Below are 23361 nucleotides of genomic sequence, written 5' to 3'. Positions count from 1 at the left end.
ACTGAAGATATTGGGGCCCTTTATATGTCCAGCTGTCCTTTGTCAACAACAAATTGTGGCTTTCTTGTGTTGAATATATGCTATATGGTGATTTAAGGACCTAATAGGTATCTAAAGCCATTTGCACGGAACAAAATATGTATTTTAGCAAAGTAATTGTTGAACTGAAATACAATTAAAAAGAAGTATATTAATAGTGAAATAATTATCAAGCTCCAACTTTAAAATGATTGGGGGCCCATTACTTACATCATAGGAGCCTACACAACACAAAACACTGTTGCTGTATGTAGGTGTAATTTGTTTTTTATTTTATATTTTGGAAAGGTACATCCAGATTCCCCTCCCTTTAAATTTGCTATTGCTTGTTTAGCTTATACTGTACGTAAATCCGGCACTGAATCTCCTCTAGTCTTGGAGACTTTACCACTCGCGCCCCTCGCCTCCCCTCCAAAACGAAAGTGGCGCAACGTTCGCGCGGGCGCTTCGACCCCTCCTGCCCGGCCGAGCTCGCTGCTCCGCCTCTCCGCCGCTTTCGCTCCTCCTCCGCCGGCGCGGCGGCTCCTCCCCGAGCCCGAGGAGGGAAGCGAAGGGAGGGAAGGGGGGCGGAGCGGATGAGCTGCCGCCGCCGCCGCCGCCGCCGCGCACTGGAGCTGCCGCGCCTCAAGCCCAGCAAGGCAGGCAGGCAGCGAGCGCAGAGCCGGAGGAAGGAAGGAAAGAAGGACGGAAGCGAGCGAGCGGGCGGCCGGCTTGGCTCGCCCCGGCAGGCAGCGGCGACGGGGTGAGTAAGGTGCGCAGGAAGGGGCCGCCGGGGCGCCGCTGCTGCGGCCGCAGAGGCGGCGGCTGGCTCGGTCTCCCGGTCCCTCCCTCCCTCCCGGCCCAGTGCGGGGCCGGCTCGCCTCCCTCCCTCCCGCCGCCAGGCCGAGGGGCCCTGCTGCTTCCCCTTGGCTCAGGGCCCGGCAGGGAGGGGTCAGGGTGTGCTCCCTCCGGGGTAAGGAAAGCAGCCGAAGCGTCTCCCCGCTTCACCCCCCCAGGAAGGTTGGAGGGGACGGGGAAGCGGGTGGGGAGGTCTTGCACCCGGCCAGGAAAAGGAGAGGAGCCTTGACAGCCAGGCTGGAGCCCGGCCAGAGAAGTGCCTGGCCGGAGTGCAGGCAGGGGACGTGTGTGTGCTTGGCGGGGCGAGGCGAGGAGATTGCAGGGGGGGGGTCCTGACCCACCCAGGGTACCAAAGGGTGACAGGAGTCAGGACCCCAGATTGTATGTTGAGGGTGGGAGGGGGTGGTTTGGTGCGATTTTGACAGTACAGAAACACGTTTCTTCTTTGACACCCCCTCCCCTGCGCAGTTTTTTAAGACTTGCCTCTGGAGGAATCCCCCCCCCTTTGTATGATTGGGTTGCTCTGCCCGTCGGTTAATGAAGGATAGCTGCTATTTAGGCGGGGATAGTGTCCCAACTGCACCCTGGAAGCAGGAGAACCCAGGCTGCTCCATCAATAAAGGGGTGTGTTGTGCTAGGAGCTCCTATTATGGTTGATGTGGATGCAAATATGTGATGGGAGGGGGGGCTTGCTTCCTCTACCAGGGCTAGTTGAATGGTGGGGTTTTTTTCTTTGTAGGGCGTACATAAACTGGAATCCTTCCTTCCTTCTAAGGCATCTCTGTTGGGAGTGGCTGCCAGGCAGACAAATGTTCCTTACGCCTTCTGGTTACTATTTTGATGTCTTTGGCTGGACATGGTGGTCACTCCTTCTGTTCACAGAACCTCTTGTGGTGTATAACAACATTTTCTGGGGGAGGGGATAGGATCTGAACTCTGGGACCTGCTCTTCACTTCCACCCCCAGTATAATAAGCGGAACATGCTTATTAACCTGTGTCTCCAAAACTAACATCTTGGTGACCCTCCCACAAGGTTGCTTTGGTGCACTCTGCATTGGGGAAAGGCAAATCATTGGCAGGCAATGCCTAGAATGGCACATTGTTAACTTGTGGCCGGTGTTGCCCCCCCTCCCCACCACACTCCACTTGGACTTAAGTTTCTTGCTTGTGCCAGTAATAGGGAAGTAAAATACAGGATTTCCCCACAGTTTCCCATGCAACAGGATATCAGGAAAAGAAACGGTGCCAGAGACACTGTACTTCTCTGTTTTGGGTTGTTGTGGTTGGTGGGAAGATCCCCTGCAGCTTGGCTTCTCTGTACTGCTTGCAGGGTTCATCCTGTTGCTGCCATTCTGCTGCTGAGTTCCTGAGGAGGTAGGTCTTGTCTTCTGCTGTGTAATTGTGTTTTTGCTGAGGGTCCCAGTTTGGGTCAAAATACATCCCTTGACTTTATGACAATGCTTTTGGCTGCTTCCAGATTAATGTTCTTTTTTTAAAAAAGTGTCACCCCTCTTTTTCGCTAGCAGTAGCCGTTCTCTCTCTGCTTCTCTCTCTCTCTCTCTCTCTCTCTCTCTCTCTCTCTCTCTCTCTCTCTCACACACACACACACACACACACACACACACACACACACACACCTCCCCTCTGTCCCAGCGATTTTTGATTTTTAAAATGAAACTTGGTTTCAAGTTTGTGCTGAGAACACTACAAGTTGCAAAGCATAGCTTTGGAAATTAAAAAGTGGCCAAGCACTGGCAGGAAAGTCTTTTTGATGGACGGGTAATTCAAAATGGCGCAGGGAGGGACTTGTGATGCCTCGTGTTGTTGCCACTGGCACCATCCAAAAGGTATCATCAGAGCATGCCTGGCCTCTTTCTGCATAGTGAGAGTAGTAAGTGGGGTCATTAGAAATCATTTGGAATAGGAATTTCTGTTTTCCAGGAACTTGGGCTGCTGGTTAATAGTGTTTCTTTCCACAATGCTTCCTAAGGTGACTTTGTCTGCCCAGTCTAGTCATGGCACCACAGTCTTAGTATTGTAGATGCAGTGCCTGGAACGCCATCTCACCTTAGCATCCTGGTGTGGAGTAGAACCATTGTGAGGACAGAGTGTATTTTGTTGTTTTTGAAAGCTGACTAAATTAAGTGTGTGTTTTCTCTCTTTTTATCCCTTCATAGCACTGACATAAAGATTAGTGGGGAACTTGAGGCAACATTGCAGGCTGCTCTGACCCGCGTATTAAAGTTTTGAGTTGCCAGTGGCTTCTGTAGTTGGCAGTACTACTGAATTATCAAACTTGGCAGTGTTGCAACAGACTGGCCTTATGCTGTCCCCCCCCCCCCCCGGGTGACATCAGTGAGCAAGGTTTCTTTTGCGGGGCGGATGAGCCTCTCCTGTCATTAATGCAGTTGCCTGTCTGTAGTACTTCCTATTTTGAAAGAGTATATTGTGTTTCCTTTTGGGATATATTGTTACTATTTGCAAAATGTCACGGGTGGGGTGTGAGGAAGTGAGAGTGGTCATGTTGTCTCCTTTTGGTGCCAGTCTTCTATTTCAATGTAGTGTGGAGTGAGCAATTTTGTTCTATATACATCACTTCCTTCCTGAATGGTAGGCTCATGCCATCCAAGCCTGCGTGCATTTAAGAGTCCTTGGTGGTGGTTGATATCTGATTTGTGTGAATTTTAAAAGGACTTTAAGTTATTATAGATAACTTTGGCATGTAGATTACTTGGCATATTGTGTTTCGATTTCTGAATATCTAACCATCCTACATACATTGTGCAATGTCTGTGTTATATTATGTGTGACTGCAAAACTTTCAAAACAGTTGACTTACTACATTAGTAATCCCTGAGGTATTATTCATGTACCATTAGATGCTAGCTTGCTTGCTAGAAAGAGTGTGGAAAATTTCCAGATGCAGTTGAGATGTCTATAATCAGAGCTGTGGTATCAATGAGAAACTGGTATGAAATAAGTGGAGTCTTCTGTATGTGTTTTCAAAAAACCTATATAAGCAGTAGCTCATCTTGATAGAATTACTGTGGCATTGTTTCAGACTGAAATGAAAATACTCCTGTACCTCAAATCTGAGATATTTTTAACACTGATGTTGCCATCTTGGTGGGGAAATTGAAGCTGACATGAAATTTACTATCATATTCCATTTGCCATTTGGTATAACTATAGCAGCAATTAGCTATATCTGTATGTCGGGGTTTGTAACTGAATACACAGTGTCTCTGATTTAATTATTTTTAAAAGGGTTTAATACAACTGATATGACATTGATTTTGGCCCCATCATTCCTCCTGTGGCCCCCCTCAAAAGGACACTTCTCAGAATGGGGGGGGGGAGTGGCCTGACTAATACTTCTTATAGATTATCATATAGATTGTAACTCCTCTATGCAAGCATAGAAGCATTTTAAATATAATTCTCAGAAATGTGTGTGATCTCAGCTGTTACAACCTATTTTTTAAGGACATGAAACATCTAAGTTATATTCCTCTGGGAGCCTCTCCAGTGCAGATGCCATTGAAATGAATGATGGTAGTATGAAAATACAGATTTCTTGTGTAGTTATACTTATTTTAATGGGATTTGTGCAAGAAAGGTGCTGTGTGGATTGTTTTTAATCTTTGTTAAATAAGTTTTTAATCTTTGCAGGAGTGGATTTTGGAGACTATCCTATTACGATTTTTCTGACATTGTTATGATCCTGTTTTAGTTATTTCGACAAGGCCATTCTTTGCATCCTATTACAATGGAAAAGTTGAGTGTTCCCCCTCTGTATATATTCACAAGAGCAAATGAATAAAATGCAACTGTTTTCATTTGGCATTTGCAAAGAAGTGCATTTAATTGCAGTATAAATCAGCCGGAGAAAAAAGTATAGCTTTTAAGGTGGAGCTGAGCTAAAAACAGGAAGTCCTGTGTTCTTCTGTTTCTATAAATATATTTTCATGCACAGTATTTTCATCAAAACAACACTTCAGAGAAACTGCTATTGTTTCAAAAGGCCACAAGACTTAAATATTCAGGACAGATTATGAGTTCTTCTCTTTTAATATCTATATTGTATTTTATGAATGTTTGGCTCTCCTCACCTCTCCCCCGGTCTCTTTAACCTTGATCGATACCATCAAGGAAACAATATTAGGTCCTTGAAGGGCATTGAAATGCAGGGCTCAAATTAGGGGCAAAATAATTGTACGTTTTGGCTAGAGTTTCAGCAGGTTTGATTGGAGCTTTAACTTGTCAAATCTATGCATGCCTAACATGGAACTAAGCGCTGTTGACATTAGGACTAAGGGCAGCTCTGCGCATTATGTGTGTATCCATGTTAATACAACTTCCTGGGTCCGCTGCTGGAAACACCATGCAGTGCTAGTGATTCTTGGAACCCCCCCTTATTCCCAAGTAAATATGCGCAAGATTACAGTAACATCATTCTCCTATGCATACTGACTCAGAAGTAAGTTCCATATGGTTCAGTTGAACTTATTCCATTGTAACCGTCCTTTACAACCTCAGTTTCAGCAGTAACTGTTGGAGCTGAGTTTTAGTGCAGAGCATTTACAGTTTTGTATGCTAATACTTTTCTTTGAAGCAGTTGCATAAAGACTATCAGAACAGTTCACAGTTGAAGCCACACACAGAGCGAGTGTGTGCTCTGATGTGCCAAATGCTATAGATTTCATGCCCCCTCCCACACTCAGGAGGGCATTGTTGGCATAAAGTAGAATTGAGCTTGGCAGTTATAGTGTACGAACAACAACAACAACCAAATCTTTGTTTAACTGAGCCTTTATAAATGTGTGCTGGTACAGAATTGCTTATTTCTAAAGGACTTGATTGGTTTTGCACTGTAGAAGCTGTGGTTGAGTTGCAATTGGGCCTCAACTTGTGGCTTTCTTTACCAGCCTTATAAATGTTTACTTGCAGCAGAATACCCACAGTGAAGTGTGAGCTTCAGGTGTGTGAGAGTGATGATGTAAGGAAACACTGTGAAGACTTGCAGCAAAATGGTGGAGCACCTACCTTGTATAACATAACATTTCGTTGCATGTAAAACTTAAAAAGATCATGGTACACTAGTCCCTTTCATTTCAGCGGGAGACATGCTTAAGCATGTAGCAGATTTCCAGATCAGAATGTAAAAACTGAGGAATATTTTAGAATTCTGGTGTAAATTCTTTAGAATGTCGTAGAGTTGTGATGCTCTGAAATAGGGGGCTTGCTTATGAAACTGCAGTGTTTTGTCATGGCATACACTCTCTTAAAGTAAAGAACCATTGGCAACCTTTCTCAGAAGACCATGGATATATAATATCACAGTATTCTTTTTTTGCTTTTGTGAATTTGTTACTCAGCAGTACTCTGGGTGGCTCCATGTGATTGCTGTGTGTACCCTGGTGTTTGACACAGTTATTTAAAAGTGAATATATATGTGTGTGTGTGTGTCTGTGTGTGTGTGTGTCTTTATATATGTATGCACCTGTGCCTGGGGAAGCTGATATCTGATTGGCCCTAGGGCTCCCCAACATGTGTCTGCTACCATTTACATACACAGGGTTTGCCACCTACAGTTTGTACACTACTTCAGGAAACAGCAGTGTAGCCTAATGCCAGTGAATCTGCAGCAATCATATCTGCCCTTCCTAAGGATTAGAATTGGTTATCTTTTTAGAGTGTGATTGTGATAGCCAACTTGATACAGTCACAGAAGAAGAGAGAGAAGTTGCTCTTTAATCTTCTTTCAATACCAGGTTATCTCTTGTGACTATTGACTTTGCTCTTAATTCAGAGGTCCTAAGATTCCTCTGAAAGGCCAAATACCTAAATCCTCATAGAATAAGTAACCATTGGGAATTTGGGGAAATGTGTAATGGTTTTCAATCTGTTCATTCACATACCCATGTAACAGTTGAATTGCAGGCTCTTGAGGGTTCGTAGGGTACCGGTGAGGGTTTTGATGCCCAGCATTTGTTGGGAGTGAATTAAGTAAAATGTTTCCTTTCCATTAAATAAGTGATAGGAAGGAAATAAAGCACAGTTCTGGTGAGCCTTGTAGTTTCCAGTAGTTGACTACTTCTAAAATTACCAGATGTACATATGCAGCCAAAGCTCCTGGATTTTAGAAATCCCCATGGATTGCAAAATAAACCAGGACTGAATCTGCCCAGCTTCCTTGTTTGGAAATGGAACATAATACGAAATTGCATACAGGAATGCTCCTTTTTTCTGGCTATACCTTAGCAACTGAGCACTATTTGTGTTTACTGCTCAAGTATCAAAACTGTGGCAATGCAGTCTTAATCCTAGCATTAATAACTGAGGTGAGTTCCTTTCCTGTATGTTCCTTTCCTGCTTTCAGCAGGAGGGAAAAAAGTCTTCTTGCATAACATTCTCATGAGAAAAACACAGTTTAATCAGCTTTTTACAGTAATTGGGTAGGATTGCAAATACAATCTATCTTATGTTCCATTTAGTGAAAAAGTGTGCAATGGAGCATAAAGTTCTAAAGTGCACATTGGTTACACAATCAGTTATGTTATGAATAAATTAGGGCCAAAATGTCCATGACTTCTGACTAGAATGGCTGATAGACAAACATGATATATATCATTTTAAGAATGCTTGACTTCCGCAAAGTAGCCCTTCTTTCTCCCCTCTCCCTCTGTAAGGACAGAAAACTTAGCAGCAAGTGATTATTCTTGGTTCCGTCTTAGGGTGTGTTCCCTTTACTGTCTTATTGTTCAGTGAAGTGGGGTTGTGTGTGTGTGTTTACAGGTCTCTTCCCCCGTCACACACTGTTCACATTTGCATGGCTTCAGTTTGTTTCTGCGATTCCTTTACCACCATGCAGAGGTGTTCACACACACCTTGAGTAGAAACTAGTTAGGAGCAACTTAAGGATGCCAGTTTGTGTGAAGCTGGTTTGAGAAACAGCACACCGTACAAAGTGCAGGATACATATGCAGTAGAGATCACTTGGTGTGGACACAGATTAAAAATCCAGCACAGTGCGCGTGCAGTAAGTGGGAGTGTTTGCACTCTGGATTTTGAGAATGGAACTACTAGGGACTGCATCACATGCCTCTTCGTAAGCCCTGGCTTAGCATAGCTTTGGAGGCCAACCATGGGATAGGATGAGGAGATCGAAATCAATCAGGATCGAGACATAGCCAAGAAGCCAAATGAAGAATAGGCAAAGATTAAGGGAAATAAAGGGCTTTAGGCAAAGAGGAAGAAGCAAGATAGCACGTTCAGTGATTGCACCAGAGAAACAAATGTATGTGACTCTCTCCATTTCAGTCAATACATCCTTCCATGTTTGACACAACTTTGATCTCTTTCTCAAACCCTTAACTTAAAACCTGCCTGATGTTTTGTTTTTTGTTTTAGGTAGAACCTAAAGTGTGGGCGAGGCTGCAATCCGTTTTGTGGCCTAGTCAGGATGTCATCAAAGGACGTTGTGCCTCTGCTGGCCTGTGTCTCTATTTTCTTCATGAGCCTGGCACAGTGGCAGCACGTTAAATAAACTCCAAAATCCAGCTGAGAGGGAAAGATTATTGCGTTCATCAGACACAGGAAACTACCAAGTATCTTTAGGGCTGAAGGAAATCTTATTATTCAGCTGTTAGATCTGCTGGCATAGTATATGCATTTGAGTTGAAGACTGTCAAATTTGCGCATTCGTGCTGTGTTCACTTTCCATCCCAAAACATTCAGCACATATGCAAGTTGCTCTAAAGATGGCTTGTTGTTTGGCTTCAACTTTAATGTTACATATTTTGGTAATTTAAAGAGGGGGGAACCCATCTAATGCTCTGTAAGCATGTACATTTCTATAGGTGACCACCTTTGCATTACATCAGGACCAGTTGTCATGCCCTATAATAGCCTCCTTTGTCAGTTGGATACTTGGAGCAGTTTCCCCCAACTTGGTGACCTCAAGATGTTGTCAAATTACAGCTCCCACCATCTTTGCTTGTTGATCAGGCTGGCTGGGGCATATGGGAGCCCCATCATCATCTGGAGGGCACCAAGGTAGGGAAGACCTCCGTGGACAGTCTTCACATCATTAGTGCTGGATAAAGGGCTCATTTGGAAACTCATTTTTTTTAGTTTTCTATGCTTGTCTAGAGAACCCATATTCACAAATCTTCTGTGTAAGCAACAAGACAAGAGTTTGTTCCCGTTTATATTAAGTTCAATTAGCTGGCGAGAATGGAATTAATCTAAGCCTGATTTCTGTATTACATATTGGAACCCTATGAATACAAATATTTTAAAATAGTTACTGGGAGCTATTCTCCTGCTTACCAGCCGCATCTGTCACCCGTAACTCACCAGACTTCCCCAAACCCCCAGACATAAGCCAAACACTTCACATCCCCCCTAACTCAGACCAGGGGTGGGGGACCTTTGTGGTCATGACAGATGAGTGGGGCAAAGCATGCCCTGCCCTGATCCTTTCAATCTTTTGTAGTCCTATGTCCCCTACTCTGTTTTTGCCCCCGATGTCCCTCTTCCTCTATAAGTGACCTTGCAAATTGCAGCATGATTAATGTTTTAAAAATAAAGTATTATATAGGAAAACACTATTCTGTCCTCTCTCCCTCCGCCTCCCCCCCGCCCGGATGTCCTTTAATTTTTTTTTATTTCTGGGCTTGGTTCTGGATGCTTATGCATTCTGTGAAACATTGTGCACTCTTGTGAACATTGCAACCAGCTGCAAAATGTGCTGTTCTATGACTACCATGTTGAATCTGTCATTTTTACTAGTTCAGAAAGTATTATTTGTTCTTACAATATAAGGCTCCAAGGATAAAACCTGGTTATGGTATAAATCATCTTGTCTCGATTCCACTTCATAGAGAATTCTCTGCTATGAGATTAAAGGGTTTTAATCTAAGCTCTCAGACCCCAGTTGAATATGTTCTGAATTGATTTGATCTTGCTTTTCCTAATAAATGTCTAAGCAGCCCACAACAGAGAATCCTCAAAGGTCAAATGAAATGTGTTGTTTTCATGGAGCATAGCTAGTAACTTATTTTCTCCAAGCACTGACTTGAGCGTAGATGGGAAACAACATTTTAAATCTAAGCATGGCTTGTTATAATCTCTTCTGCCTGTGAAGCTTCATTTTGAACATTTCTCTTTTCATTTGTGTGATCCACTGTGCAGGGGCAGGATACAGATGCAATAATAATAATACAGTTAAAAGTTTTAAAGGAGGGGAAAACCATAGAATCACAGAATTGGTAGCGACCCAATGGACTATCTAGTCCATGGGTCGGCAAGGTTTACCTTGCTTGGGCCGGTTCACTCCAGTGGAGATCCCTCCGTGGGATGGATCATGCGCGCGCCTGCGATTTCCAGCATCTGCGTACACGTGATTTCCAGTGCCACGGAAACGAGTCATCGTGCTGCACTGGTTTAGCGCAGCGCATGGGGACTCACTGAGCAGGCAGCTCGGTTCGGGGGTGGCTCGTGGACCGATTAAATGACCCCTGTGGGCCGCTTGTGGCCCATGGGCCTTAGGTTGCCAACCCCTGATCTAGTCCAGCCCCCTGGGCTGCAGGAATACTGATTAAAAATACAATCTGAATGGTTCAAGAACTTGCATATGTGACCAAACAATTCTTCTTGGCTAGTAAGCAATAGGGGGCATTGCAAATGTTTGGAATTTCTAGGTATGTGAAATATCTCCCCCAATTTCGAAGTTCAGAGATGAGAGTGGAACACGCCCCCATGGCATTGGGTTGGCAGATTGGGTGGCCACATAACTCTGACTTCACTGTGTTTGATAGGGGATGAAAAACCATGCCAGTGCAGGAATGGGATTGTACACTGAACAGGAGTACTTTGTGATGCCACAGAGCATTGTGAACCTTCCCTGGCTAAATGAAATGTTTGCATATCATGTAGAATTGTACCCACTGTACTTTTGCTTCTTGAGAACTTTATTTAAGAAAAGAAAGTAACTTTCTAGCCTTTTGATGACAGAGCGAAATGTAATAAGGGAACAGGCAGTGTCTGTTGAATGCTCAGTTATCAGTAGGAACCTTATTAGGTGGGGCTTGTGGTGTTAGTTATATACAACAGGAATCTTATGCTTCCCTTTTCTGCCTGGGTTGTATGCTTCTGTGACTACTTGCAGTGGCAGAGCAGGATATAAATTAATCAATAAATGCTAAGCAGTTAAAATAAAGCTGACAATCATGTATGTATTCTATGCTGCTTTCACCTCATTCAGTGTATGTGGTGTTTGTTTTTTTTCTAAGTCGGGCTTTAAGCATCCACTCCCCAAGATATCTGCAGCTGGTAAGAATAACTGGTAGGACTTATTTCCCTGTAAATGACAAGAAAGTTGGCTCCTTAGGCTACTGATGTGCTACCACAAATGACTAACAAGCCAACTCATAAAATGTTTTGTGAGCCAGTAACTTTTGTAAGCATATATTTGCAAGACTTTTCAGTCTTAACAAATTGAAATGGATTGGGCCTGGTTTTCTTGCAGCTTCACTTGGCTCCTGATAGGTGCACCTCCGTTGGTTGATGGTTTCAGAATCCATAATCTGTGTGCAATAGAGCTTGTTGTGCTAGCAGATTGTGCATTGTGCATGAGTTATGAGTTAGCAGATCACTTCAGCTGTATACTCATAACTGGCAGAATTGCACTCTGTTTATAGAAAATTCTGGTTTGGTTATAAGAATGCCCATTAAAAAAGATACCAGTGGTTTGAGATTTTTGCAGGTGAGAAGTCAGAATACTATGGGTTGTATCCAGTGTGCGTGAGACTCCTAGTAGACCACCTGAATAATTTCACTGGGGCTGCTCTGAATAAAATGTTGGTGAATGCAACCATTTCATATTTCATAATAATCATTATTCTTTCTGCCCCTCCACCATTGCCTTTTAACAAGTGGTTCTTTAGTAGTAATTCTGCTTTCAAGTCTTGTGGCTTCAGTGAAGTTACTCCCACTTACATGTTAGTTTCAATTCTAATCTGAAATCCGGTGATTTGGCTCCCGTTTCTTGTGTGCAATTTCTTGGTGTGAAAATTTGCATTATGTATTAACCTGATAACTAAAGAAAGTGGCCTTACGTTGGGTACAGTGCAGTTCAGGGTGCTTTAGCAGCATTTGTTTTGTTTGTTGCTTTATTAGCTAGGTACATTTAGTTTGTCACCTCCTATGTGTTAAATTAAACCTTCACTAAAATTATTTTAGTTAGCTAAATGTGGAAACTATTCAGCATAATAAAGCAGCCCTTCAGTGGCACCTTATTAACTGCCATGTAATTTTAATGCACTTTTCTCACAAGTGCAGTTCAAAGCAGCGTTTTGTAAATTGCTTTGAGGATCTTCGTTTTAAAGTGGCACCCAGGAGCACAGGTGTACCAATACAATGCCTTGACGCTAGCTTATTTCTTCTCTGCGCTTAACGCTGCTTGCTGCTGCTGGAAGCAATAATAATTTATTTTGTTGGTGTGGCTTTGATAATGTGTCACCGTTAAAGAACAGAGGTGTTGGAGACTGGCTTTTGCCTCGCTCAATTCTCGATTGACTAGAAGACTTGAGATAAGTTGAGGTCTAAATTCAATTACCCTGATGGTTTTGTGAAGATACTTAAACTGTGTTCGTAGGTATGGTTCCTGAATGTGCACCGTTCCTTTGGCATTGGTCTTTGCTAACAAGCAGGATTTAAATTCACCTTCTTCAGACGTATTTGCTCTGTTCCAAGCATTTTATGTTATCGTAATCTAGTTATGTTGGATACCGGCAATTTGTTGGTTTTCAAGTACCTTTCTTGAGACATGTGACAGGGTGAAATATTTACCTAAGTGTCTTGTTCAGGCTATGAGAATTATGATCTCACTCTGTCAATATTGCAGGCATCTTCCCGTTTAACTAAAGTGGTTTTGTTACCAGAGTGTCATACTAACAAAATGTCATGTTGGGTTTTTTTGTGGGGGAAGGGTAGAATTTTGTGTAGAATGACTGAAGCAGGTATGTTTAGCTTATTTTTCTATGTGGGAATCGGAGGACTGATTCCTCTATGCAAACATTATAGGGGAATTTAACTAATAGATCTGTGTTGAAGGTCTGTCCCTTCTCATGGTATATTTTAACCATCACCGGAAAATGGGTTCTCTGAAGGGTTCACATGTTAAATCATGAGGTCTTCCTCTGGCACTAATGAAGCCTCTGAGATTTCCCCTTTCTCCCACCATGGTCTTGAGGACTGGTAACCCCTTTCTCCTTTGGAAAGTACATAGTACAGAAAGATAAAGTTAAGAAAGGCACACTCTTTCCCACTTCCTTTGTCAGCTTTCTGTGCTTTCCAAGACTCAGATTAATTCTACCATGCCTGACTTTTACTTGGAACTCTTGGAAAAGTGAAATATGCATGTACTTCCTCTATTTCCTGCATATGAGGGCAGTGCTCTCTAGAGCACTGCCCTCATAGGAAGGTAGGAAGAGAGGGTGGTGCCCATAGCCCCTTGAATAACATATATGGTAATTTACTAATTTGTTGTTCAACCCTTCTGTGTTTTTTCAATGGATTATGCTGTTATATCTACTCAGACTTTGAAACAAATTCAACTAATCTGTACTAATTCATTAGTATGATATTTGTGTAGATACTAGATTCAGGTAGGTAGCTCTGTTGGTCTGACACAATTGAGAAAAAAATAATTGTCCAGTAGCACCTTAGAGACCAACTAAGTTTGTTCTGGGTATAAGCTTTCGTGTGCATGCACACTTCTTTCATTTGCATAGATATTCAACTACAAAGACAGTAATATATAAAATGGTACAATAAGGGCAAAAATTGTTTTGACTTTGATATGATACTTTCTAAATGTTTTGTTAACTTTCTGTCAGACAGGTCTTTGGAAAAAGCACGTCTTTCTTCCCATGCAACTCTGGCAAAGTGGAAAGATTTTCCACCATCTTTTTCACGGCTCATAATAGCAGCTGTTTGGTGGTACTTCCTTGTTTTGCATTGTTTTTGCTAACCCTTTAGCTCAGAAAAATGTACTTTAAAAAAAATGAAATTGAAGGGAGAAATATAGCTCAAAAGAGGAAGACAGCTGACTAGACACATGACAAAATTTCAGGAGAAGAATTAACAGAAGTATATGATGAAGAGTTTTTTTTAAACTCTGGTTCTTAAGACATCAGCAGTTTTAAAATGCACAAGAGACTGGAATGTGTGATATTGAGTCATTAGAGATCGCTACCATAGCATCCGTCATAAGCCACTGTTGTTCTGATCTTTGTCAGATGGACAGAATTATCTGGCTTGGGTAGTGTCACCACTTATAATTTATGTAAAACGTAATATGGAACAAAATTGGAATGTGATGAGGAAGAGGTAGCTAGCCTATAATTATTAAACTGGCTTGCAGAAGGAGTGGAACTGGGTGGCTCTTAATTTTCCTTCCTCCAACATTTTGATCTCTTGGATGTATAAATAAGAAATTTCACAAATTGTCAGGTTTGAAAAATGGGGATTCCCAAATGATGGGCTGTTAACTTGTAAGAGGGGGAAATTGGCTTTCTGTTGCCAGGGTATGCTTTATAGCAGTCACCATGGCATGAATAGTTCTCTGTTTCCACTCAAGAATCAGTAACAGGAGGCCTTGTGTTGTGATAGATAGTAATAATTTTTCCTATTTCCTTTTCAAGTTTATACAGTAATTTTAGCATGATGCATGTTCCAGTGGGAGTTGAAATATTCTGTTCACCTCTATTCCAGTGTAACTAAGATCTGATTCACACATGCATATACTTCACTACAAGGCAGTACTCCTTAAGTCTTGTTGCTCTGACTCAAGAGAACTTGTGAAGCACCTTTATTGGGCAGTATTGTATTGTAGCTACCAGGTGGTAGGTGATGATAATAATATAAATACTTTTTATTATGTTTGATCTGTTTCAGATAATGGAAGTCATAAATGGATGCTGCCACCATCGAGTGGCAAATGTAGTGTTGAATTGCTAAACTTCCCATTCAGCAAGCAGTCTTTAAGGCTCATATTTTGGATTGCCATGGAGCTGAGTAAAGCATTCCTGTGTCTGCATCCTTTAGAAGAACTCTTTGTGTTTTACTATTCTGTGCTGTAAGAGGCCTTATTATAATGCACACTCTTCTCTTTTTCGTTTGAAGATGAGGTGCCAGATTAATTTCCCTAACAGGTTTAAGGGTGGGCTGCCAAAGTCACTCTGTCCATTTATCCCAGGCAGCTTCGACCCAGCTCTTTCAGCAAGTTTGGCAAAAGTTACATAAACTCATGGTGATGGGCCCCCGAGGTATGTTTTGGAAGCTTCTGGGCAGTGGACCGCCATTCTCAGAAGTCGAAGAAAATATTGCAGCTACTAGGTTAGTGGGACATAGGAGCAAAGAGCCTGTTCTTACCTTGCTGTACTTCCAACCCTCAGTTACAGATACTGCAGATGCAGATGAGCTTCACCACTTCAGACCACAGATGTGGGGAAACTGGCTGCAAATAAAACATTAGCACTGCAGACAGAGGGCTGGGAGAGAACCTTTTCTCTGCATGTGCTAGTTTCACAGACTTGTGCTTGTTTGAGTTTCGTTTGCCCTTTAACCGCTCTCCCCAATACAGTGGTACCTCAGGTTAAGAACTTACCGGTAATTCATTCTGGAGGTCCGTTCTTAATCTGAAACTGTTCGTAACCTGAGGTACCACTTTAGCTAGTGGGGCCTCCCGCTGCCGCCATGCCGCCGCCACGTGATTTATGTTCTCATCCTGAAGCAAAGTTCTTAACCCGAGGTACTATTTCTGGGTTAGCAGAGTCTGTAACCTGAAGTGTCTATAACCTGAAGCGTCTGTATCCTGAGGTACCACTGTATCTAGCTGGGAGGGGGTGTTTGGAAGAGCAGGGAACATTCAAAACTGGTATCTTTCATCTGAAGTACATACAGTCCATGCCATTTTATCACCTAATTGTGCTGGAGGTGTAGGCCCAGCCTCAGTCTGTGCAAACTTTAAATGACATCTGATTCCTCCTTTCAATCCTCCAAAAGCCATGTGTGGGTGAGGATTGCAGGAGCTTGCTGAGCAAAGACAGGGGACCAACCTGTCAAGCTGCAAAGAGAGCCACTTGTAATTTAAGCAAGTAATTTAAGATTTGCAATTTTAAGAGAGTGTGGGAAAGTGCCATGTTGCAATGTTCAGAAAACATTGCAGACTTTTGTTTTCAAATACTCCTTGGGTAGCATGTAAACCATTTTTTTGTTTGGTACAAGACATGAACTCCTGCCTCCTGGTTCCTAGTTTGCTACTGTGAAGGTCTTGCTGATAATAAAGAGCTACAGACTGATGCAAAAAAGAATACTGAGTACCTTTGCTTCTGTCTCCCAGGGAGTGTGTGCTAGGGAATGAGGGAGGAAAGGAGCTTCTTCTTGCATGGCTTATAGTGTCATCTACCAATGCAAAGCTTCATTAGAGTAAATATCTAAACAGTTTAAAGAATATAAAAAACAGACTGAGCAGAACAATTAAGATACAAATATCCACAGTTACAATGCACAATAAAACCCACCCATTAAAACAATCCAGCGATTTCAAGAGGCAGATCCAGAGCAAGAATTCATGGGTAAGGTAAAGGTAAAGGGACCCCTGACCATTAGGTCCAGTAGTGGGGTTGCGGTGCTCATCTCGCTTTATTGGCCGAGGCAGCCGGCGTACAGCTTCCGGGTCATGTGGTCAGCATGACTAAGCCGCTTCTGGCAAACCAGAGCAGCGCACGGAAATGCCATTTACCTTCCCGCCGGAGCGGTACCTATTTATCTACTTGCACTTTGACGTGCTTTCGAACTGCTAGGTTGGCAGGAGCAGGGACTGAGCAATGGGAGCTCACCCAGTCACGGGAATTTGAACCACCAACCTTCTGATCAGCAAATCCTAGGCTCTGTGGTTTAACCCACAGCGCTACCCGCATCCCTTATTCCTGTGTAAATAGGTGCATCTTCAAAAGTCATTGGAATGCCAGTACAGATGGGGCCTCTTGCATTTCAACTGGAAGGGCATTCCATAACATTGGTGCAACGACTGAAAAAGCTCACCTCTGAGTTACTATGAGCTGATAATCATCAGACCATGGCAAGGCTAATTGCCAGCCTTCTTAATGCCATTACAAGGCTGCAGAGATGAAGTTGGTATTTCAGGTAACCTTGCCCAGAGTTGATTAGGGCTTTATATTCAGGTAACAAAGCTTCAAAACTGGCTCAGTCACTAATAGGTAGCCAGTTCAGATCTTGCAGCACTGCCGTGATATTTGACTGGTAAGGAGCACCACTTGGGTACCTGAACTGTATCATTCTGCAACAGCTGCAGCCTCTGAGCCAGCCTTAAGGAAAGCTCCACACAGAGCATATTATAGTTGTCTAAACGTGAAGTTACCAGCACATGAATCACTGTGGACTCTGGATACCTCCCCAGAGACTGTATTAACTGTGGCATCAAGATCCACATGAAGGCGAGTGATTTTCCCCTCTCAAAGTGCCTGGTAGACTTGTCACAGCATGCCATTTGTTCATACATTTTTTGTAGCACATATATGAAAGCTGCAGTAAACTATCTGCCTTTCCACCATCATTAAGCATGCAGCCCATCTGGTCTGTTTATGCAGAACACTGTATTTTAACTTAAGGACTAAAGTATGCCTTTTGCTTTGAAGCAGCAACTACTTTGCTGAAGGGTGTTGCCTGTAACTCTCGGGCATGTTGGGGTGTGTGTATGTCTATGTGGTGGGGGGACAGGGGAAGAGGGTTCGTTGGTATAAACAATTTAGTACATCTATTCACATTACATTTCATGTGTCTCCGATTCCAGTCTAGCTGAGGAGTGTAAAGTAAAAATTGCCTATCTGGAAGGTTGTTGGCTTGTACTGTGTTGTGTAAAGAGCAAGACTCTGATTGGAACTTCCCAAGTTCTTGTTGCTGTTTGAAGATGGATACAAAGTTTAGATTGCAAGCAAAAATGAATTTGAGCCTTTTAGTTTCAAGTGTACTTGCGCAATTATTGCCAGACCTTTGACAACCTGTTCTAAGACAGAATCATTACTAGAGTTTGTCCATGAGAGACTAAATTAGAATATCACAATATATCTTTTCTGTTCGCAGACTAGGCCAGTAAAAAGTTTGAACATATACAATGAGTATTTTTATTTAGGTGTGTGTTTATACAATATCATACCACCCAATAACCAAGGTTTTTCAGATAATTTACAGTAACCATCTAAAAAACCCCCAGCAGTTTAGAACCAAAATAATAACTAAAAGATTACAGTAGGGTATTCAAAAAGCACAAGAAGATGTTAAGATTAGAAATGGTGGGAAAGGTATTCTCCGGTGAGCGAATTCATGAACTAGGGTGCCACTACTGAAAAGGTCCTCTTTTGTAGCCAACTGCCTCACCTAACGTGATGAGGCCGCATGACAAGGGCCTCTGAAGAGGATGTTAAGGTCTCGGAAGGTATACAGTGGTACCTCGGGTTAAGTACTTAATTCGTTCCGGAGGTCCGTACTTAACCTGAAACTGTACTTAACCTGAAGCACCACTTTAGCTAATGGGGCCTCCTGCTGCTGTCGTGCCGCCGGAGCACGATTTCTGTTCTCAGCCTGAAGCAAAGTTCTTAACCTGAAGCACTATTTCTGGATTAGCGGAGTCTGTAACCTGAAGCATATGTAACCCGAGGTACCACTGTATATGCGAGGAGGCTAGCCTTCAGGTAAGATAGTGCCAAGTCATTTAGGACTTCAAAGGTTAACACCAACATTTTGAATCAGGCCTAGAAAGGAACTGGAAGCCATTGCAGATGTCATTCACTGGCATAATATGGACTTTGACCACTTTCAAAGGCAGCCACACATATAATACATTGCAGTAATCCAAACAGCAGGCTAGCAAAGCACAGATACAGTAACTTGAGCAATTCTGTCTTCTTCAGATAGGGTTCTTGTTGGTATAGTGTCTAAGCTGATAAAAGACAAAAACTTCAAACAGGAAAAAAGTCTTGGCCATATTTTAGTCCTTTACTTTATTACTCACTCTGAAATATTTTCTTTAAATATAGACTTAAAGAGCTTGGCACAAATGACCCAACCAATAAAAATAGAAATGTGACTTTTTCTCAAGGTTTTCTAATGGGAAAATGAAAGCTGCTTATTTTCAGTCCTTATTTTCAATTGAAGGTACAGTATTCCCCACCCAACCCCAGTCTATTAGCAATGGCTTGATAATTCCCCTGACAGATCTATTTAGGTTGGATTCCTGTATTACCAAAGAGGTGTAGTTGCTGCTTGCTGTGACTAGCTACCATCCTGCTACTGTAGTGTTTGGATGGCAGAAGTGCACGGTGTTGCCAGGATTACAGAGGTACTAGCAGCGTCAGCAGCTCAGAAGGGAAAGGGCAGTAGCCTATGCAATCTTGGCAGCCCCATGTGATCGGAATATTACTGGAGCAGCATGAGCACTTAGGCACAGTACTGCATGAATATGACTTTAGCTTCTTCAGTGTGTGTAGATCAGGGATGGGGAACTTGTGGCTCTTCAGATGATGGTGGAATCCAAGTACCATCAGCTCCAGCCAGCATGGTTCATGGCCAGGAACGATGGGAGTTGTAGTCCTACGAAACCTGAAGGGCTGTAGGTTCCCCATTCCTGATGCTGGCAGTCTTAAGTCATGGGTGGGGAACCTCAGACCTGGTAGCCAGTCTCAGACCCAGCTTTCTCTGGCCCTTTGGGTGCTCTCCAGCCTTGTTACACACCCTCCTTGAATGTTTTGCTTCACTTGAATGTATCTTTGAACTCAGTTTTGTTGGGATGGAGGATAGAGTTATGGATGTAAACTTGTTCGATCCTTGTTTGCCTTTGGCTTCACCCACCCACTGACATGTGGTCACTGAGAGTGACTTTGGGAGTTGATGTTCAGCCAAGAAGCTACTAAATTGGTAAGGAACTCAGTTGAGACAGAGTACAAGGGTGAGCTGTAATGACACTTGATTTGTAGTATCTGAGCCCCAAATGCATAGGAAAATTTCTGCTCCTAGGCTGGACCATAAATCATAGAACAGCCCTCTGTCGCATTTTCACATCTCTGTCATTGCTGTGGCAGGTGTTTCACTGAACTGTGTAAGTTGCAATATCACCAGGTTTATGAATTTATCATATCATACTATCTTACTTATAAGCTTCTGGTGTTGCATGATAACCTGACATTCTTAGTTTTTCTTACAAAATTCTGGGGTGTCTGTCTACTATTGTGGTTCAAAGCCATCTACTTGAAGATGATAAAACTGAGCTTTCCTTCTCTCTTGTCTCTGCCATTCTTAAAACTCTAAATATTGATATTTAAGAGAGATTTGGTTGAAGCCTTTTTGATGGTACATTTTAGGATTACTGAATAAAATCTCTCTGGAAGCATGTATAATGACCTTTCTGAATGCAAAGGCCAGTTACTGAAATTTCGTACCTTCTGCTTTCTGTTTATCTCTCCTTAGACTGTTTCATCTTTCTTTTATTGGATAGTGTTGAACTTTAGAGAGATACTCAAATGAAAGAGCACGGAACAAGGAGGAATGGTTCAGCAGATCAGAAGAATCTTTATTTGCGTCAGCCACTAGCCATAGCAAATTGCTCAGCCTCTACAGATGGGTGGGAGGTTTTGAAAGCTGGTGTCAACACCACCTTGGTGGCTACCTAGACAAAGTATGACTTATTAAAAATAATGCAAAACAAAAAGTAAGTAAATGTGATATGTGTAAGTTGATGGTTGGATAAAGCTGCCAAGAAAGGTGAAATGAAAGCCAGGAGTTCAGTCCCTTGTTTCTTAGCATTTATTTCCTTTGTTTAAAGGATGTTCAAAATAGAATGCTTTACAGACTGTGCCAGCAAATAGTTCTTTTTGTGTGTGTTTTTGTAGGTTCTTTTTTTACTTCAGATAGCTGGGAGTTTAGTCATGTTCCTCTTTTTGAAGAAAGTTCCTTGAAAATCATCAGGCAGTGCAGCTCTGAATGTCAGTGCTGTAAAAAGCACAGGAATCCAAGGTTATATGTGAGGTACATATATATTAGAAGGGGTGGTGGTGAACTCCAGGTGTTTGCCAGGTTTCTGTATCAGTAGGTGAATCTACAACCCAGTTGGGTGTGCCTAAGAGTGCTGTTAGACAAAACCGAGTCAAAATTGTGGTCCCAGAATCTAGCATCACTTACAACTTTTCCTGTGGCATTTCTAGGGTAGCAGCGCAAATGGCACCATGTTGGCTGCCAACTTAACAGATTTAAAAGGGGAAATATCCTCATCCTACATGAGTACGTCTGTCAGTGGCTAATAATCATGATGGCTATCTTACCTCGAGTGTCAGAGGCAGTATGGCTCTGAATGCCAGTTACAGTGGTACCTCAGGTTACATACACTTCAGGTTACATACGCTTCAGGTTACAGACTCTGCTAACCCAGAAATAGTGCTTCAGGTTAAGAACTTTGCTTCAGGATGAGAACAGAAATCGTGCTTTGGCAGCGCGGCAGCAGCAGGAGGCCCCTTTAGCTAAAGTGGTGCTTCAGGTTAACAGTTTCAGGTTAAGAATGGACCTCCGGAACGAATTAAGTACTTAACCTGAGGTACCACTGTATAGGTATCAAAAGCAGAAGTGTGCTCATGTCCTCCTTGCGGTTTCCCCCTAAGCATCCGGTTGCAGGACTCCCCCTACTGTTTTGAGGCAGCTGCCTTAGACAGCAGATGTTGGGGAGCAGGAAGTGGGAGCAATATTCTGGAGGACAGAGCTGTATATTCCATGTGGCCTGCTCAGCACTCCCTTAAGCATGCTTGCTGCCCCAAGTTGTTGCGGAGAACACTCTCCCATCGCCAGTGTTGAAATATGATTCAACTACTAGTCAGGCCACCTTCTGTATGTGGAATGGGGAAGGGCATCTTGTTCTTGGACTCGGGCAGCCCAATGTCTTGAGCCAGTCTTGGCTGGTTAGCTACAGTGAGAACACAATACTTCACTAGATACACTTCTGGTTTGATTCAATAGGGCTCTTAATGTGTACTTAGGACAGGATAAGGATAGCTGCCCTTTTCAAAGCTTTGTTGGAGCCCCCTCTTAATCCAAGTATAAAATTGACTCTGGAATGTGGAGGAATTTTTGGACCCCATTTTCTTGGGCATTCAGTTGCTTTTCCATGACTTGTGTTTTCATGAAACAGGAACAGAAGATGCTGGACCAGGCTGGGTTTTCTCCCAGCCCTACCTGGAGATGTCAAGAATTGAACCTGGGATCTTCTGCATGCAAAGCAGATGCTCTAGCACTGAGCTACAGCCCTTCCCCAATGTCAAGGATGTATAGAATAAGGTTGTGAAAGAGGTTCTTTATTCAAGAGGCTGCTCTGCTTTGTTATGTATTATGAATATTGGGATCTGTGGAGCAGGATATGATTATAGGACTTTCCCCTCTGGGGAAACAGACCTTCTTTTGCTGTGAGTAGTGGGCAGCTTTTTTTGTGGGGAGGACCGGGAACCAGATTTGCCTTAACAAAATGATATAGCTCAGGGATGGGGTGTGGTGCTCTAGATGTTGCTGGACTCAAACTCCGGTCAGCCCCAGCCTGCATAGCCAATGATCAGGAATGATGGAATTTAGAGTCCAGTAGCCTCTGGGGGGCCATAGCTTCCAGGCTTAGTGCTATATGCAAGAGCTGGAATGAGCCTGAATAATATATTTACTTCAGCACAGTAAGTAAAATTGTTTGAAACCACACTGGAATAGTGCAAAACCATTCTGCCCCACCCTTGTGTATCCCAGAGTCTGCTATATGCCTTGCAACTGAGTAGCTGCAGCAATTCAGGTGGTAATTCATCAGCCTGGGTGTTCTTACCCTCCAAGTAGTGGGGTCAGCTATCTGGAACATGCTTGAGAGCACAGTCCAGGATTATAATCTGGAGCTTTTGAAACTGCTGTGGGCTCATGATTTCAGGATTTCTTCTTGTAACAAAGACACAGCTCCACTTCAGTTGCCTGCCTTCTCCTCAGGCTGTTTGCTCAGCTTCTTCTGACAATCTGATTGTCAACTTGCTATGTCTTCCCCGAAGACCCACATTGCCCTTTTAAACATGCAAAAGTTCCGTCAATTGATTTTGTCCCTTTCTTTAAGCCCAAGATGAAGGGCTGGAGGCAAGCACTGTGGGATGACCAGAGCAACAGCATGCTTCTTAAATTGAAACCAGTGCTTCATTTTGTGGTTTAACAATAAGAACACAGTTAAGAACACAGAAGGCAATAAGTTGTCCTCACTTTCTTAAGGGTTTAACAGAGTCTCTACGCATCAATATATATTGATTGGGGCGGGGAAAATGGGACCCCATGCTTTCCCTGTTTAGGGAAGCTTTTAGTGTTTAACAGACTATTGTATTTTAATATTTTGTTGGAAG

At 42.9% G+C, this 23361-nt stretch overlaps 1 protein-coding gene across 1 annotated transcript in view; it reads left to right on the top strand.

Annotated features, from left to right (window-relative positions):
* Positions 1-611: 611 nt before the first annotated feature.
* Positions 612-23361, top strand: part of RAP1A (RAP1A, member of RAS oncogene family) — a 93913-nt gene continuing 71163 nt past the window's right edge. Inside the window, exon 1 of the mRNA XM_081916481.1 lies at positions 612-781. The gene's annotated coding sequence lies outside the window, so the exon portion shown is untranslated. The remainder of the gene's footprint in view (positions 782-23361) is intronic.

Source organism: Podarcis melisellensis, assembly GCF_964234715.1.
Source record: "Podarcis melisellensis genome assembly, chromosome: 6".
NCBI classification, from domain to species: domain Eukaryota; kingdom Metazoa; phylum Chordata; class Lepidosauria; order Squamata; family Lacertidae; genus Podarcis; species Podarcis melisellensis.
Note: the sequence above shows the minus strand (reverse complement) of the source record. Positions and strands in the feature narration are given on the sequence as shown.